Below are 18351 nucleotides of genomic sequence, written 5' to 3'. Positions count from 1 at the left end.
ATAGGAAGCCGACTGCAGGCAACAGCCTGCTACACGCCTCTAGCCACCATCCTCCACCTTTGATTAGAGGTATACCTTATGGGCAGTTTGTACGCCTTCGCCGCAACTGCTCAACAGATGATCTATTTAGAAGTGAAGCCCGTGAGATGTATCAAAGATTTCGCGAAAGAGGCTATTCACATCGAGTACTCAAAAGAGCCCTTAAAAAGGCCTGGAATTTAAACAGAAATTCCCTCATCCAGTCTCCTCAAAAGGAGAATGACAATGAGGAAGGAGAACAACTCATTAGGATGGTGTCTAGATACGGGTCCCATTGGGAAGATTTACGAGAAATATTGACAAAAAACTGGGGAATACTGACTTCATCCCCAGAAATAGCACAAATTGTAGGTCCCAGACCCCTACTAACGGCACGGCGTGCCCAAAATCTCAAAGACAAACTGGTCCATAGCGAATATGTAAGGGATAATACTACCTGGCTCAACAAAATGATTCCTAATGGGACTTATAAATGTGGCAGATGCAAATTATGTCCATTTATAGACAGACAGAATAACAAGACATTCACCAATAGCTCCGAAACTAAAACATATGAGATAAGATCCCACATAAATTGCCAAACGAAAAGAGTGATCTACATGATAGAATGTCCATGCAAGCTCAAATATGTGGGAAAAACTAAAAGAATGCTAAAGGAAAGGGTCTTGGAGCATTTACGCCATATAGAGGAGGGCGATGAGGAAAAAAGCTATCTAGCAACACACTATGCAGAAGACCATGGAGGTTCCCTAGAGGGCACACGAGTGAGGGGACTATATAAGTTTGAAGTCTCTACTAGAAGGGGAGATTATGATGACCTGCTCTATTGCAAAGAGGCCATGTGGATATATAAGCTTGATATGCTGTATCCACGTGGCCTCAATAGAGAATTGGACTTGAAAGCATATTTACGTTTGGAAGCATACAAATGAACATTATATAAGAATCCCTCTTCCAAAAATTAAAAATTAAAAATAACTAAACAGCTGACTCCCTACCTCCCTGTAATTATCGTGTGGGTGTGTAATATGATTGTTTTATGTGAGTAGAGCAAAAAAGTTCAAAAAGGAGATTGAATAAATTCATCACAAGCCCCCAAACGCATTAGAGATATCAGTATTAAATCTTACTGTTGCGAGAGAAGGAGAGGAGTAAATGTAAAGAGTTCCTAAAAAGTAGAAGAAATATCCACACTTAGAAGAAAAATGAACGCTTCTCAAAACGTGCATATGTATAAAGACTTCCTCTGTGCCAGTGCCCCCTAGTGACAACTTTATTAATCACTTCATCAATGCCCTGGACAGATTCGAAAGCTGGTACTATTAGAGGAGAGATGGGAGGAGAAACTGCCTAGCTAAATACGAGCATAGAGAGGAGTGACGACACACCCTGAGGAAACGCCCAAAGAGGCGTGAAACGCGTCGGTGGGCGGGGCTCTAACACGTCTGGCCAGACCAGCATGCCAACGCGCACTCACTCACCATACTGAGATACGGAAGACGCCAAAGGAGGAGAAAGGTGTACGCGGAGACCCAGTGAGCTAGCAAGCTGGGACGCCAGCTGCCCCAGGGTCCGCACACCGTTGCCCAATGCTGACCGTATCTGAAGCGGTAGGCGCAATACTACTCAAGAGGCCGACCGGAAATCATAGCAGTGACCAGGAGTGGTGAGATATCAGCGTATTCAGCTGACTGCATATTCTATAAGGGCTGCTTGACTGTTTATTGCATGAAGTGCCTATGATTGCTTATAACTGGAGGACTGCCTCGCTGCCTTGTTGCTTTAAAGCTGAAGCTTAAACAACTGTCTGCCTAACGCTATCTAACCGCCTGCTTTCCGCTGCCTACACAGTTAAAGTATCCTACTAGCGCCTAAAGGCTATTCAAGGCTACCCATGATTGAAGGACTGCCTCGAGGTTTTTGCTGTTATATTATGAAGCACATACTAATGACTGCCTAACGCCATTAAACCGCTTGCTTTCCGCAACCTATAGAGACTAAGTACCTTGTTGGTGCTTAAAAGCTATTTTGAGCTAAAGTTGAATTTTGGAATCATGGCCATCTTGACTTAGTGCAGATTAAGGAAATATCAAAGTGGTACCACTGTCCATATATAGACTGCAATTTAGGTTGTGTTGATTGTGGTGAATGCGCGTATGTATGGTATGCAGTAACTTTAAGCTGGCCAGCAAAGTGATATCAATAGCCCCGCAGTGTGTCCTTTTGTTTTTACGGATCCTATTCCTTCCCTTTATCCCATATCCCATATCCCAGGTTTTAAATACTATTTACCTATTTCAATAAAAATGTTTGATACGTTTTGCATATATACGTGAGACCATATTGTTTCATTTAAAAAAAAAACATATACTTAGTCCACCCTTGGTGGAGGGGTGTATCCCCAAATCTTTTTTCCTGTCTATAGAGAGCGACTTTTTAGACCTGAGTGCGGTCAGGTTATAATTCTCCCCACCTGCTGTTCCATTGGTCGCCTGTGTGGTGACCCGTGTTTGTGGGTATAACCTTAAAGGGAAGGTTCAGGGAGGGTGGAGAAAAAATAAAAATCAATTTCCACTTACCTGGGGCTTCCTCCAGCCCGTGGCAGGCAGGAGGTGCCCTCGCCGCCGCTCCGCAGGCTCCCGGTGGTCTCCGGTGGCTGTACTGCGCATGCGGATGTCCGATGACGTCAGAGCGCCGGCGTGGGACGCAGAAGTGCCAGGACTTGGAGCGCAGAAGAGCCCGACCTGGCAGCCGGCCTGGCCAGGTCGGGTCGGCCACCGGAGACCACCGGGAGCCTGCGGAGCGGCGGCGAGGGCACCTCCTGCCTGCCACGGGCTGGAGGAAGCCCCAGGTAAGTGGAAATTGATTTTTATTTTTTCTCCACCCTCCCTGAACCTTCCCTTTAAAACACATATTATCTTCATTCTTCGCTAACATACTACACCAGATTGGGCTCTCGGTTTTTCCTTGTCTCCAACACAAAAAAGTGTGTGCAGGAGTGTGTGTAATTTTTTCCTGCTTCCAGACGATGCTTCACAGCATAACAGTCTCTGCTGCCATTTGCTGTCTCCCAATCCGTGGGGTTCAGGTACAAAGGGGGGCCCATGCTATCATTTTGGCAGGGGGGCCCTATAAAGTCTAGTTACGATCCTAATAAAGTGCAAATAATTATTATTACTGCACCTTACCACTCAGTGTAATGTACTTTGCAGATTTGTGTACTGTACTGCATGGGAAAATCTCTATGCTTTGCATATGTGTAGTGGCTATTGTTAGGATTGTTTGTTGAAAGAAAAGAGAAAAAAGGCTGAACTTACAATGACTCACAAGCTAAGCTTGTCCTAACTGACCAGATCTGTTTGTATATTGTAACCAGTAGGGGGTATAGCTCAGTGGTAGAGCATTTGACTGCAGATCAAGAGGTCTCCGGTTCAAATCTGGATGCCCCCTTCACTTTTAAATTTACAATTATATATCTATGTTTAAAAAAATAAATAAATAAAGTAAAACGTATGTTCTCAATGTGGTACTTATATCTCAGAACATAACTGAACTTGTCATAGTCAATCAAGTATAGCACACAGCACAGGTAGCCAGAGGTACCCCCCCCCCCCCCACCTAGTATTAGGTACCAAGGTAGGCATGCAGCACAGGTAGCCAGAGGTAACCCCCCCCCCCCAATATTAGGTACCTGGGTAGGCACACAGCACTATTAGCCAGAGGTACTCCACAGTATTAGGTACCTAGGTAGGCACACAGCACAGGTAGCCAGAGGTCCCCCCCCCCACCTAGTATTAGGTACCTAGGTAGGCACACAGCACAGGTAGCCAGAGGTTCCCCCCCACTTAGTATTAGGTACCTAGGTAGGCACACAGCATAGGTAGCCAGAAATGCTCCCTGCTATAGGTATCCAGAGGTACCCGCCATAATAGGTAGCCTCCCAGTAAGGGTATTCAGAGCGGCCCCAGTGTATTAGGTTGCTCTAAGTATAGGTAGCAAGAGGGGCCCCCAGTGTTAGGTAGCCAGAAGTAAGGCATGTTAACTTCTCTCCTCCTTGTCGCTCTGCACCGCAGGGCGCCTGGCACATCGCTGCTGCACCCCCCTTGGCTATGGGCCACACAGCAGCTGCTATGGCTACTATGGTGATCCCTACGACACTGGTCCAATGTACTTGGAGGGTCATCAGAGATTGAATACTATGAACAGATTGGGTAGATAAGCTTTCATACTACATAGGTAGTAAAATTGGTCAGTGACCGGACGATCAAAATTGTGTGTAACAGGCTTTAGACCTTAGCAAAAACTATGTTTTGTTCCTTTATTAAAGGATACCCGAAGTGACATGTGGCATGATGAGATAGACATGTGTATGTACAGTGCCTAGCACACAAATAACTATGCTGTGTTCCCTTTTTTTTTCTTTCTCTGCCTGAAAGAGTTAAATATCAGGTATGTAAGTGGCTGACTCAGTCCTGGCTCAGACAGGAAGTGACTACAGTGTGACCCTCACTGATAAGAAATTCCAACTATAAAACATTTCCCTAGCAGAAAATGGCTTCTGAGAGCAAGAAATCGATAAAAAGAGGAATTTAGTATCAGGGAGGGTCACACTGTAGTCACTTCCTGTCAGGACTGAGTCAGCCACTTACATACCTGATATTTAACTCTTTCAGGAAGAGAAAAAAAAAGGAACACAGCATAGTTATTTGTGTGCTTGGCACTATACATACACATGTCTATCTCACCATGTCACTGTGAGGAAACGCGGAAAAGCTGCCGCAAGGGCTCAGAGTGAGGCGGCTGTTTCCACGTCTAACATGGCGGCACAACGCGGAGAAACCACCGCATGGACAGAGCGGTGGAGTCCGCGTTGGAGGCAGCAGTTTGCACTCATGGCAGAGCAGCTGACAGTGCGGCCGGACGTGGGGAAACCGCCGCTCGCTTAGAGAGCGGGGCGGCGGTCCCCGCGCTTGAATCAAGGGTTACATTGCAAGACATGTCTGGTGTGGCTGGGACTGCTAGTCCACACAGATTCAGAAGGACGCGCGCGCGCTGAGAGGCAGAGCTTATATGACAGCCAGAAGAGGGTCAGCTGACCAAGCTGGTCAGCTGACATTTTCACCACTTGCCATTGGTCCAGCACTTAAGGGAGGCGCTGGAGAGCGCTTTACTATATATACTGGGTGCTGGGCATTCTCTGGTTGTCTGCCGTTGCGATCACAACGTGGTAGCACTCAGACTTTGTCTGTATCTGTGTTCTAGCATAGTTTCCAAAGGAATTGACATCAAGGCATTCACACCTTAGCATTAGGAACATTGAATTGTATTATTTGTTATGACCTTCTGCCTGCCTGATTATTCCTCTGAACTCTGATCTTGTACCTTGCTATTTCTGATATCCTGTTGCCAAACTCTGCTCGTTCCTGGACTCTGTATTTGCCTCCTGATTCTGTACTGTGCTATTCTGATACTCCGTTGCCAAACCCTGTCTGTTCATTGGATTTCGTATCTGCCTCCTGAATCTGTACCTTATCTGTCTGTGTGTTAACGACCTGGCTTGCCGACCTCGAGAACTGACCTTACTGTTAGAGGCAGTTCCCAGACCTGTTAGTGACACCCTCCATCTCGGGTGTCACTCACGCTCTGTCCTTCCCACCTTCAGCCTAGCTCCTCCCCCCTGGAGAGTCTAGGCCATAGGAAGGAACATACTTCTGGAGAAGTACTCAAAGTATACTGTTGCACCTAACACTCACTTGTTTCTCTGGTGTCCAGAGGTTAGTAGATATATCTGATTATCGGTGATACTGCAGATCACCAATAATCGGGTATATTCTGTATTCTCGGTGATACTGCAGTTCACCGGTAATCAGATCCTCTCTGTGTTACACCGATCGTTACAGTCACATGTCACTTTGGGTATCCTTTAACCTCCCTGTCGGTAAGCCTGAGCACGGGCTAAGCCGCCGCGGAGGATTGTTCAGGCCTTGGTGGGCCAACGTGCACATTTTTTTGTTGTTGCATGCAGCTAGCACTTTGCTAGCTGCGTGCATAACCCGATTTTCCACTACCCACCGCGTTAGAGGGCCCCCCCCAGACCCCGTGCGCAGCCTGGCCAATCAGTGCCAGGCAGCGCTGAGGGGTGGATCGGGACTCCCTCTGACGTCACAACGTCGATGACGTCATTCCGATCATCGCCATGGCGATGGGGGAAGCCAAACAGGAAATCCCGTTCTGAACGGGATTTCCTGTTTGCTCTGATCGCCGGAGGCGAACGGAAGCGATCGGAAGGGGTGTGGGATGCCGCTGCACAGCATCTATCATGTAATTAGCGCTAGGCTAGCTACATGATTTAAAAAAAAAAAATCAAGCGCTGCCCCCTGGTGGTTTTAATAGACCGCCAGGGAGGTTAAAGAGAGTCTGAAGTTTTCTAAAATTCCTCTTTTTATTTAATATTCATCTTCAGCAATATCAGCATAGCTAAAACGTTGTATTCCCACGGCAGAACAATGTAATTAAACCCCCCAAATCTCTGGGGCAAAATGTGGGGATCGCTTCCTGGTAGAGGCAGAGCTTTGAGCTGTAGCTCTGCCTCTACTCGCGTCAATCCCCGCTGATTACCGCCTCTCCCTGCCCCTTTCACTCTTCTTTCACTGGCGGGGAGAGGTGGAGATCCGCACAGAGATTGACTCTAATGGAGGCAGAGCTACAGCGCTAAGTTCTGCCTCCCCGGGCAGCAAAATCCATGATCTGGAAAGTCGTGGATTTTTGCCCCGGAATTTGGGGGGTTTAAATACAGCGTTCTGATGCTGGGATGCAGCGTTTCAGCTATGCTGATATTGCTGAAGATAAATGTTAAATAAGAAGAGGAATTTTAGACAGCTTCACACTCTCTTTAACCCGTATTCAGAGCTACCAAAGTAATAATGATATTAGATTATACTGGAAGGTGTACTATTGATTCGAGTATTCTGAATTGTATTAACATCTTTGACTATTCAGTGCATGGGCATAGAAATCATGCCATCGCTGGGGGGCCAGAGACTTTGGGGGCCCCTCCAGCTCCTCCTCTCTAACCACAAGTGCAGCCAATTAGCAAAGAATCCTCCCCATGCACTCACAAAAAAATGTGTGCAAGAGTGTGTGTAATTTTTTCCTGCTTCCAGACGCTGCTTCACAGCAGAACAGTCTCTGCTGCCATTTGCTGTCTCCCAATCAGTGGGGTTCGGGTACAAAGGGGGCCCATGCTATCAATTTGGCAGGGGGGCCCTATAAAGTCTACTTACGATCCTAATTAAGTGCAAATAATTATTATTACTGCACCTTACCACTCAGTGTAATGTACTTTGCAGATTTGTGTCCTGTACTGCATGGGAAAATCTCTATGCTTTGCATATGTGTAGTGGCTATTGTTAGGATTGTTTGTTGAGAAAAAAGAGAAAAAAGGCTGGACTTACAATGACTCACAAGCTAAGCTTGTCCTAACTGACTAGACCTGTTTGTATATTGTAACCAGTAGGGGGTATAGCTCAGTGGTAGAGCATTTGACTGCAGATCAAGAGGTCTCCGGTTCAAATCCGGATGCCCCCTTTACTTTTAAATTTACAATTATCTATCTATGTTTAAAAAAAATAATAGAATAAAGTAAAACATATGTTCTTAATGTGGTACTTATATCTCAGAACGTAACTGAACTTGTCATAGTCAATCAAGTATAGTACATCTCGAGATGAAAAATGTGAGAAATCATATGTAAATAATCCTGAATCAGCATTTATAGAAAATGAAAAGCATCACAGAATGTTTCAAAAGAATTTATATACACATATGGTATACTAAAAAAAAAAAAAAGTACACACACACATGCATACAGTGCTGCCCATAATGATTCATACCCCTGGCAAATTTTGACTTTATAATAAGACAATGTACAAGAGGCATTATTGTGGAAAAAAACAATATTTCTCAGCTTTTATTTACATTTGAGCAAAAAAGTGTCCTGTCCAAAATTATTCATACCCTTCACAAACTGTCCCAGTCTGTGGGAAAATCCAAATTTCTATACCATTCCAAATAGTCTAAGCTGTTCTAAAGCATCCTAATCACCCTGATTAATTGGGAACAGCCATTTTAATCAACTCATCAGGTGAAAAACAACAGCTCTCTGCAGTTGGTTTGTGGACAGTCATGGCTAGAGGCTCATACACACATCAGACTATAGTCTTTGGAAAATGAAAGATCACAGACCAATCTTACCCCCTTCCATGTAGTATGAGCCATACCTACACAGTCTATTCTATGGAGCTGAACTCCCCATCAGAAAAAAATCTTTGCAAGATGCTGCACACAAACATGCTGCACACACTCAAAAGATATGTAGCTGCAAAATATCTGTTCCTGCCAAAAATCCATTCCTGCAAATTGCAATGATAGTCTATGAGATCTGCAGATCATCATACACACATGATTTAACTGACATTCATCTGCAGATCAAGCAATCATCCGCAGATCTGAAAATCCATCCTGGTGGATCTGATCTGCAGATGAATGTCAGTTAAATCATGTGTGTATGACGATCTGCAGATCTCATAGACTATCATTGCAATTTGCAGGAATGGATTTTAGGCAGGAACATATCTTTTGCAGCTACAGATCTTTTGTGTCTGTACAGCATCTGTGTGTGCAGCATCTTGCAAAGATTTTTTTCTGATGGGAAGTTCAGCTCCATAGAATAGACTGTGTAGGTATGGCTCTCATACTACATGAAGGGTGGTAAGTTTGGTCTGTGATCTTTCATTTTCCAAAGAGTATAGTCTGATGTGTGTATGCACCTTAAGACAAAGGAGCTCAGAGAGGACCTGCGGCTGCGCGTTGTGGCTGCTCACAAGTCAGGAAAGGGCTACAAGGCCATGTCTAAATATTTTCAAGTTCAAGTGGCTACAGTGCAAAGTATTAAAAAATACAAGACATTCCGCACTGTGGAAAATCTCAGAGGACGTAGTCGGAAGCCAAAAGTGACACATGTGCTGGCCAGGAGGATAGTGAGAGAGGGGAAAAAAGAATCAAGGATCACCACCAAGGCCATCCTTGTGAATCTGGCTCTGCTGGTGGCAATGCAGTGGCATCTGCTGGTGGCAATCCAATGGACACTGCACACTGCTGGGTTCCATGGATACAGACCAAGGAGGACGTCACTTCTCCAGATAAGACACACAAAAGCTCGCCTTTGCAAATGCTCATCTGGACAAAGAAGAAGACTTCTGGTCTTCTGTGTTATGGTCATATGAAACAAAAATTGAATAGTTTGGTAACAATGACATTTCCTTCATTTGGCGTAAAAAAGGAGAATCCTTCAACCCAAAGAACACCATCCCCACTGTCAAACATGGTGGTGGGAACCTAATGCTTTGGGTTTTTTTTTCAGCCAATGGACCAGGGAACCTAATCACAGTAAACGGCACCATGAAAAAAGAGCAACACATGAGGATTCTCGACAACATCAGGCAGTCTGCATAGAAACTTGGCCTTGGGTACCAGTGGACATTTCAGCATTACAATGACCCAAAACACACAGCAAAAGTGGTGAAGAAATGGTTAGCAGACAACATCATTAAAGTTTTGGAGTGGTCCAGCCAGTGTCCTGACTTGAATCCAATTGAGAAACTGTGGAGGGAGATAAAGATCAGGGTGATGGCAAGAAGACCCTCCAACCTGAAAGATTTGGAGCTCATTGCTAAAGATGAATGGGCAAAAATACCTGTGGAGACATGTAAAAAGCTGGGCTGCAGTTATAGGAAGTATTTGATTGCTGTATAAAGGCTTTTCTATTGATTATTTGTGAATGGTATGAATAATTTTGGACTGGACACTGTAACGATTGTGGAACTTTCTCCGTGATCAGCGCACAACGCGTGCGCTGACACGGCGGAAATCCTCCACAAGCGTATATTTGCAGGCACCCAGCAAAAAGGTGCTACGCACCTGTAGAGGGAAATTCCTGTCGGCAGATGGCGCTGGGGAGTGCAGAGGAACCAATCCTCTGTACCTCCACAAGTGCCAGACAGGAATTGTACGAAGCGCAGAACGCAATCGCAAGAGAGAGGCGATTGCGAATGAGATTGAGCAAAGTGACAGGTTGTATGTGTGTGCGCCAATCCAGTCGCCACCCCGCGACCGCGCACACACAACAGTAGATACGAGATAGGAACGCAATCGCGAGAGGTGCGATCGCCAGACGTGACACAAGGCAGATCAGAATAGAATACGAGGGTAGCAAAGGCACAGCAAATAATACAATAAGCAGATACGGAAAATAACAAACGCTAGCTAACCGCGAACACCGCACTCATTCGCAACAGTGCACGCGGTTATGCGCGATCTCCACGTGATAAGCACAATAGAGACAAGCACGCCTAACTAACCATTAACAGACAAACATGAAACAGAGGACGCGAGCGCTTGCTTAACGGTTACCTCACCGAGCCTCCAGCAAGCGTAGCGGACAAGACAGACACACGAAAACAGGGACAAACGAGAGATAGGATCCACAGCACTAGCGAAAAGTGGCTAGCGTGATCCAGGTACAGAGTAGCAGAACAGAAGGATCCCCAGCGCTAGCGAAAAGTAGCTAGCGCAATCCCAGAAGACAGAACAGAAGGATCCCCAGCGCTAGCGAAAAGTAGCTAGCGCGATCCCAGAAGACAGAACAGAAGAGATAGCTGGTAGCAACCGCTGCACCAGCTATACTCCAAGAACAGAGATCAGAACCATTTCCTGTCCACCACCGTTGGGACAGGACAATGGCAACAGGCAAGACAAGACAGAACAGGCAATACAGATAATACAACCTGACTGGGCTAGAAGGGGAGCCTAAAGCAAATCCCAGGAATTAACTATACTAGATAGCAATGGCTGACACTCAAGCAGTGTCCATCAGGAACAGACCATGGAAAGGAAATGACCAGCAAAGCCTTCTGGGAAACATAAAGCTCTTATAGTGCCAGTCATCAAAGAAGGCAGGTAGGGGATTTGCATAACGAATGTATGCAAATTCCCCAGCAAGAGAACAGACCAGAACTTGCAATGGAAAGACAGGTCTCTGTTCCAGAGTCCTGCAGCATGCAAACCTAAACAATGGTCAAAAGGCTGCCTGCCTGCGCAGGCAGCTGAGCGGATTCTCACAGTACCCCCCCCCCCTCTAGGGATGGATTCCAGACATCCCTCAAAACTGGTATCATCAAAAAACTCTAACTGAAGACTCATGAAGGTCGAGGCAGCCCAACAAGGCCCAATTCCAGAGTCAGTCCATCCGAAACCGACCTCATCGGAAGCAGAAGCCACCGAAACATGCCCATCAGCACTACAAGTCTCAGCGTAACACCCATCAGGACTGTGGACACCAGAGAAGAAACCATCGACACCCTCCAGACAATACCCACCACCTTCCAAGAAACGTCCAAGAATACCAAACCTGCCGCAATACCTGTTCAAAGTGTCCCTTACAACACCAAAGCCATTGCTGATCGTAGTCAGGGCACCAAGCAAAACCTTTCCCGGAATCTCCCAGAACGCCTTGAAGCTCCGCAGAGATCCCAAGAAGCCAGAACGCTCACCAGGCTCACATGGAGAACCACCAAAAACCCCTATGGAACCTATGATCATTCCAGACTCAAAATTAGCAGGACACCCATCAAGATCAGGACTTTCAGGGACCACTTCTGGTCATGCAAGCAGGCAGGCTATATCGGAACATGTCTCCACTGAGGAAGCATCTGAGTACGCTGGTAACCGAGGCACACTTGGGCTTTCTGGGTCACAGAGCACATCGGGGTACACTAGTACAGGAGAAACCTCAGGACATGTCGGGAAACTGCCAACCTCAGAGTCCGACACGACAAGACCAAAACCAGTACCGGGCAGAAAATCATCACGAGTAAAGGTCACAGGTACTGGTCTTTCAAAAGAAGACTCGGACTCGAATTCAGAATTTTCTATAACTGCAATATCATCATTGATTACACATGACTGAAGCTCCACCAGAGCTAAAAAGGTAGCCAGCAAGGCAGCAATGCCTACGGAAGAGGGCAACACCTCAGAAGGACTTGGGGGGCAGGAGATATCTCCTACAAGTTCTGCACCCTTTGGGAGGAACTCGGAGACCTCCAGAACATCATTTTTCAAGTTTTCTAAGAAGGATTCTGTACTATCCATGTAACAGGGCAAAACTGGAACTTTATTTTGTGAACAGGGCAGATGTCCCAGGGAAGATTCCACCACAAACTGAGACTGGATCTCATCATCATGAGGGGAATGTACAGGTATATTTATTGGAACACACACTGACTCCCTAACTTCAATATTACTGCACCCGGAATTCTGCGTAGCAGTCAAACTAGCTTGCAACTCCAAAACTGCAGAAAAACAGGTAAAAATAGCAGCAATACCTAGACGAGCCTCTAGGGGCAGGGCAGGAGATATTGTACAAGGCAATATTGACTCATCCAGAGTACAGGGTGGAGAGTCAGAACTTCCCTCAGAGCAAGAAATGGGCTCACAAACGTCAGTGTGAAAGGAAAACATGTTTTTATTCATGGTACAGGGCAGGTTCAGAGAAAGCGTCTCTGAATAAGGCAAAGAGGGTTCAGCATCAGATTCGCAAAACCGAAGCGCTGTCTCACTCTTAGATTCGGCTAACAATGTCGAATCCGAGGAATCAGAACGCAATACCTGTGAATCAAAATTCACTTTAGGTTGTGAAACTGACGCTTCTATAGCGCAAACCTCCGCGATCTGCGGAGCAGACTGCAAGGCATCTAGGACCGAAACACTGGAGCAACTGTCCCCAGGCAACGGGCCCTTACAGGTGTGAACAGGGTGAGACAGAGACTCATCTGCAGAAGAAATAGTGACATCAACAGGACAAACTTTATTAGGCATATTAATTTTACTTTTGACGCTGCATAGTCGAGAACTTTTCCCCATAGCAGGGTCACAGACGGAAGATCTCAAAGATCTGTTACTAAATGACAAAGGATCCCACACATCCTTGAGGAAACCGGCAGACTCATGCCGATCACAATCTGCAGGAACATCCGAGAAACAGGCATCAGATCGCACAGATTCAAACTGCACACTGTCAAAACTCTCATGCTTTACCCCAGAAAGGCAGGAACAATCATCCGACAACGATGTCTCTTTATTGGAATCAATTGGTTGGTGTGTGTGCAACTCATCCAGAATCGTTTGCCATACATAGATCACCAGATCCACATCATCCTTGTCACATTCATCGGAATCAATCAGAAGGTACATTGAATCGAGACAAGCATTCAAGAGATTTTCGCTTTTTGCGATGTAAAAATCGCAAAAGGCTTTCCAATCAAAATCGAATTCTTCCAGCAAGGCCCTAATATCCCAGGAAGCAAATGGGGGTTCAAACAGGCCAGTATCCAGATAATCTCCATAGGGGTGGAGTTCAGGAACAAGAACGATTTTTTTAACTGCTTTAATATAGTGTGCGATCCTACCTACAACAGGATCCACATAAGCTTTGGATTGGGGCAAAAAACTTGGAGATTGAACAACATCATTACAAACATCAATAGGGAGTGTTTTATTCTGATGCTTGCGTTTTTTAGTTTTTCTCTTTTTAGCCACTTTGCATGTCTGCTGTTTAAAACCTGAAGTGGCAACAGACACATTGAACTGATTGTCATACTGAAAAGTTTTGCATGGAAGGGAAAGATCAGCTGACTTATCAGCAGCTACACACTCAATCAGAGCAGGTGGTAAGCCAGGCAGTTTAAACCAGTGAGAGAATACCACTGCACGCAACTGATACAGATTACCATTCCAGGAATTGATTTTTAACAAATCATATGCCCAGGTGAACAAATCGTCTTTTAAGAGCACATAGGCAAAAAGAAGAGCCGACGTGGACGGATCAGAAATCTGAAAGGTGGGATTCAGACAAAACCTCACACATTCAGAAAGAAATTCCGCCTTGGTCTCTGAATTTAGCCTTTTAAAGCTCTTAAAGACACAGGACCCAAACTCGACAAAATCGTACAAATCAGAAATTCAGTCTACACTGGGGTTTTGGGTTGGGCTGGTCATTCTGTAACGATTGTGGAACTTTCTCCGTGATCAGCGCACAACGCGTGCGCTGACACGGCAGAAATCCTCCACAAGCGTATATTTGCAGGCACCCAGCAAAAGGTGCTACGCACCTGTAGAGGGAAATTCCTGTCGGCAGATGGCGCTGGGGAGTGCAGAGGAACCAATCCTCTGTACCTCCACAAGTGCCAGACAGGAATTGTACAAAGCGCAGAACGCAATCGCAAGAGAGGCGATTGCGAATGAGATTGAGCAAAGGGACAGGTTGTATGTGTGTGCGCCAATCCAGTCGCCACCCCGCGACCGCGCACACACAACAGCAGATATGAGATAGGAACGTGATCGCGAGAGGTGCGATCGCCAGACGTGACACAAGGTAGATCAGAATAGAATACGAGGGTAGCAAAGGCAAAGCAAATAATACAATAAGGAGATACGGAAAATAACAAACGCTAGCTAACCGCGAACACCGCACTCATTCGCAACAGTGCACGCGGTTATGCGCGATCTCCACGTGATAAGCACAATAGAGACAAGCACGCCTAACTAACCATTAACAGACAAACATGAAACAGAGGACGCGAGCGCTTGCTTAACGGTTACCTCACCGAGCCTCCAGCAAGCGTAGCGGACAAGACAGACACACGAAAACAGGGACAAACGAGAGATAGGATCCACAGCACTAGCGAAAAGTGGCTAGCGTGATCCAGGTACAGAGTAGCAGAACAGAAGGATCCCCAGCGCTAGCGAAAAGTAGCTAGCGCGATCCCAGAAGACAGAACAGAAGGATCCCCAGCGCTAGCGAAAAGTAGCTAGCGCGATCCCAGAAGACAGAACAGAAGGATCCCCAGCGCTAGCAAAAAGTAGCTAGCGCGATCCCAGGAGACAGAACAGAAGAGAAAGCTGGTAGCAACCGCTGCACCAGCTATACTCCAAGAACAGAGATCAGAACCATTTCCTGTCCACCACCGTTGGGACAGGACAATGGCAACAGGCAAGACAAGACAGAACAGGCAATACAGATAATACAACCTGACTGGGCTAGAAGGGGAGCCTAAAGCAACCCCCAGGAATTAACTATACTAGATAGCAATGGCTGACACTCCAGCAGTGTCCATCAGGAACAGACCATGGAAAGGAAATGACCAGCAAAGCCTTTTGGGAAACATAAAGCTCTTATAGTGCCAGTCATCAAAGAAGGCAGGTAGGGGATTTGCATAACGAATGTATGCAAATTCCCCAGCAAGAGAACAGACCAGAACTTGCAATGGAAAGACAGGTCTCTGTTCCAGAGTCCTGCAGCATGCAAACCTAAACAATGGTCAAAAGGCTGCCTGCCTGTGCAGGCAGCTGAGCGGATTCTCACAGACACTTTTTGCTTTGTGGTTGTGCCTAGGAACCAAATGTCAGATACCATGGAGACTTTAGTCCTACCAATGAGGACTGGGGAGAGTGTGAAGGGGTGTTTCCTGAAGTTCACAATCAGCTCAACAGTTTTTGCCAAGTTGAGGACATGCTTCTTGTTCTTGTACCATCTGCAGATTCTCCCAAACTCACTGCAGTAAGTATGCTCTCCATTGATGTCGATGAGGACAATGATAGTTGTGTCATCTGCAAATTTGATGACTTTAACAGATTAAGCGGATGAGATACAGTTGTTGATGTGCAGGGAGAACAGTAGCGGGGACAGTACACACCCTTGCTGAGCACTTATGTTAGTGGTTCTCTCATGGAAGGAGCAGTTACCAAGCTTAACCACCTGGGGAACAGAGGTTTATACCCCCCTAGTGAGCAGGCAATTTTTTACGATTCAGCACCTCACAACTTTAAGGGCTCATTGACACTATGCCCTGCGCTGTCAGTTTTGATGCAACGCACATAGTGTAAGATTCATATGGCAACATGAAAGTCCATAGACTTCCATGTTAGCATTCACACTACAGGTGCTCGTTCCCATGCAGTAACGCATCTGGGAACATTTTAACGCACAACGCATACGTTTCCCTGATGGGTACAGCTGCCGACGTCTGTGCTTCAGCTCACCACAACGTGCATTCTGTGCGATCACTGTGCATTGGCAGCGCATGCACGAAATCGCATTCGTGCATACGTTCTGTAGTGTGAATGAGCCCTAACGGTTTATTGCTCGGTCATACAACTTAGCACCCAAATGAATTATGAGCTTTGTTTTGGCGGTCTGTAATGGCTGCTGAGTTGTTGTTGTTTTTTGTTTTTTTTTAATTAATTAAAAATGATTATTTAAAAACAAAACAAAATCCTATTTCTTTTATTCCCCCCCTCCCCTCCCCCCTAAATTAGCCCTAGATCATATTATAGCCACTACACATTACATACATAGGCATATGCCTATGATAGTGATCAGGTTGTGAGCCGCTCGGAGGGACAGTTATGTGACAAGGCTGTCCTCTGTACAGCGCTGCGCTAGATCGCAGCGCTGTGCACATGTTTTTCATCATTTAAAATGTGATTAAAAGCCTGCTGATTACGGCAGCCCCCTGTGTTTACTGTAAGGAAGACGCGCTTAAACGAGCGCTCTTTCCCTGCAAATCTCGCTCCTCATGAGATGAAGCCAATTGGAGGAACTAGGAAGCCACCCTGTGGCCACCGATCGGCGTTAGGTGGTCACAGAGTGGTTAACTCGCTTGCCTACTGACCCATGCACACAGAGTGGGATCACCTCCGAGCTGCCTAAGGTTGTCAGGCAGGATGTCCGGGCAGATGTGTTGAAGGCGGAGCTAAAATCCAAAAACAGGATCCTGACATAGGTGTCAGGTTTGTCAATATGTGGGCCGTGAAATGCGTTGTTTAATATTGTGCTAAATAAAAGTCTGAATCTTTTGATCAGTGAATCTTTTAAGGTAAACTGAGACTTACCAGCAGTTTTATATATTGGATCTTATCTTTTAATCTATATAGAATACCTGTGTTTTTTTGGGCGCCTCTTGGATTGTTTTCTAGCATGAATGAGAGGCTTGTTCAGTGGTACAATGTTGTTACAAGGTAGTGATGAGTTGAAATTTTACGTTTGTATATTTTTGCAATTTGCAATTACGACAGAAAATCGTAATAAGTAGTTTTCTGAAAATTTTAATTTTGTTGTAATTCATAATTTCGTGTCATAATTTCGCGTTAAATAGTAATGTTGTGTTTAATTTCATGTTGTTCGTAATACCTTGTCTTACATTAAGAATTACATGAAATTAGGAGTAAAACGAAATAATAATTTTCGTGTTTTACACAAAAATGCCTCATGAAAATAATCATAATCACGAAAATATAACGTAATTATGCCAATTTTGTATATAGTTGTAATTACGTGAAATTTGGCATAAATGTTTGCGATTTGCAATATTTAAATTAAGATCGTAATTGTATTTATGAAAGTAACAGAAAATGAAGCCAAATCGTAATTAGCACATAACGATCATCACTAGCACAAGGTATTTAATAATCACTTGCTAATAATGATATCAATGTACGGGGGAATAACTACAAATGATGCCCCCCCCCAACCCAACTATGAGGAGGACCCCCAATGTTTACACCCCTACCCTTTCCTCCTCTCTGTGATCCTCATAGCCTGGGGCACAACTCACAACCCCCCCCCCCTTTTCTGCCCACCAGCAGAGATTTCTGTTGGTGGGCTCTGATCACTGCTGCAGGTTATTGTGTTTTTTTTATTTTAACCATTTACCGCCATCCTAACGTATTAAAACGTCATGCTTACCGCTATTAACAGCAACATGACGTTTTAATACGTCGCGCATTCCCGCCGCTGCTACCGCCGTGTGTCCGCCGCTACCGCCGCCATTACCGTCGGGATCCCGTGCTGGGCGATTGGGGAAGAGGACTGAACAGTCCTCTACCCAATCGCAGTGCCTGGAGTGAATGGACGTGACCGCGAACAGCGGCTACGTCCATTCACATAAACAGGAAATGTAACAGTTTAATAAAGTGTGTAAAAAAAAAAAAAAAAAAAAGTGAACACGTCCTATGAGTGTTCACCAGCGCCATCTTGTGGCCAAAAAGTATATTACACTTACAAAATACATACATTTTCAAGTATATACACATCATTAATAAAATTACACTTCCAACCCTCCCCCCAAAAAAAAACACTTGTAAAAAAAAAAATCAGCTTAAAAAAAATAAATAAATAGTTGCCTTAGGGACTCAGCT

The 18351-nt window shown here is 45.3% G+C and overlaps 1 long non-coding RNA gene and 2 other non-coding genes across 3 annotated transcripts in view; all 3 read left to right on the top strand.

The window, feature by feature from the left end:
* Positions 1–18351, top strand: part of LOC137540735 (uncharacterized) — a 151382-nt gene that overhangs the window by 29546 nt on the left and 103485 nt on the right. The gene's annotated exons all lie outside the window — the stretch shown is intronic.
* TRNAC-GCA (transfer RNA cysteine (anticodon GCA)) lies at positions 3418–3489 on the top strand. Its single transcript has one exon. It is a non-coding gene; the product is annotated as a tRNA-Cys (tRNA).
* TRNAC-GCA (transfer RNA cysteine (anticodon GCA)) lies at positions 7555–7626 on the top strand. The gene has a single exon. It is a non-coding gene; the product is annotated as a tRNA-Cys (tRNA).

Source organism: Hyperolius riggenbachi, chromosome 12 (assembly GCF_040937935.1).
Source record: "Hyperolius riggenbachi isolate aHypRig1 chromosome 12, aHypRig1.pri, whole genome shotgun sequence".
Classification (NCBI taxonomy): domain Eukaryota; kingdom Metazoa; phylum Chordata; class Amphibia; order Anura; family Hyperoliidae; genus Hyperolius; species Hyperolius riggenbachi.
The sequence above is the reverse complement of the archived record's forward strand: the minus strand, read 5'-3'. Positions and strand labels throughout refer to the sequence as shown.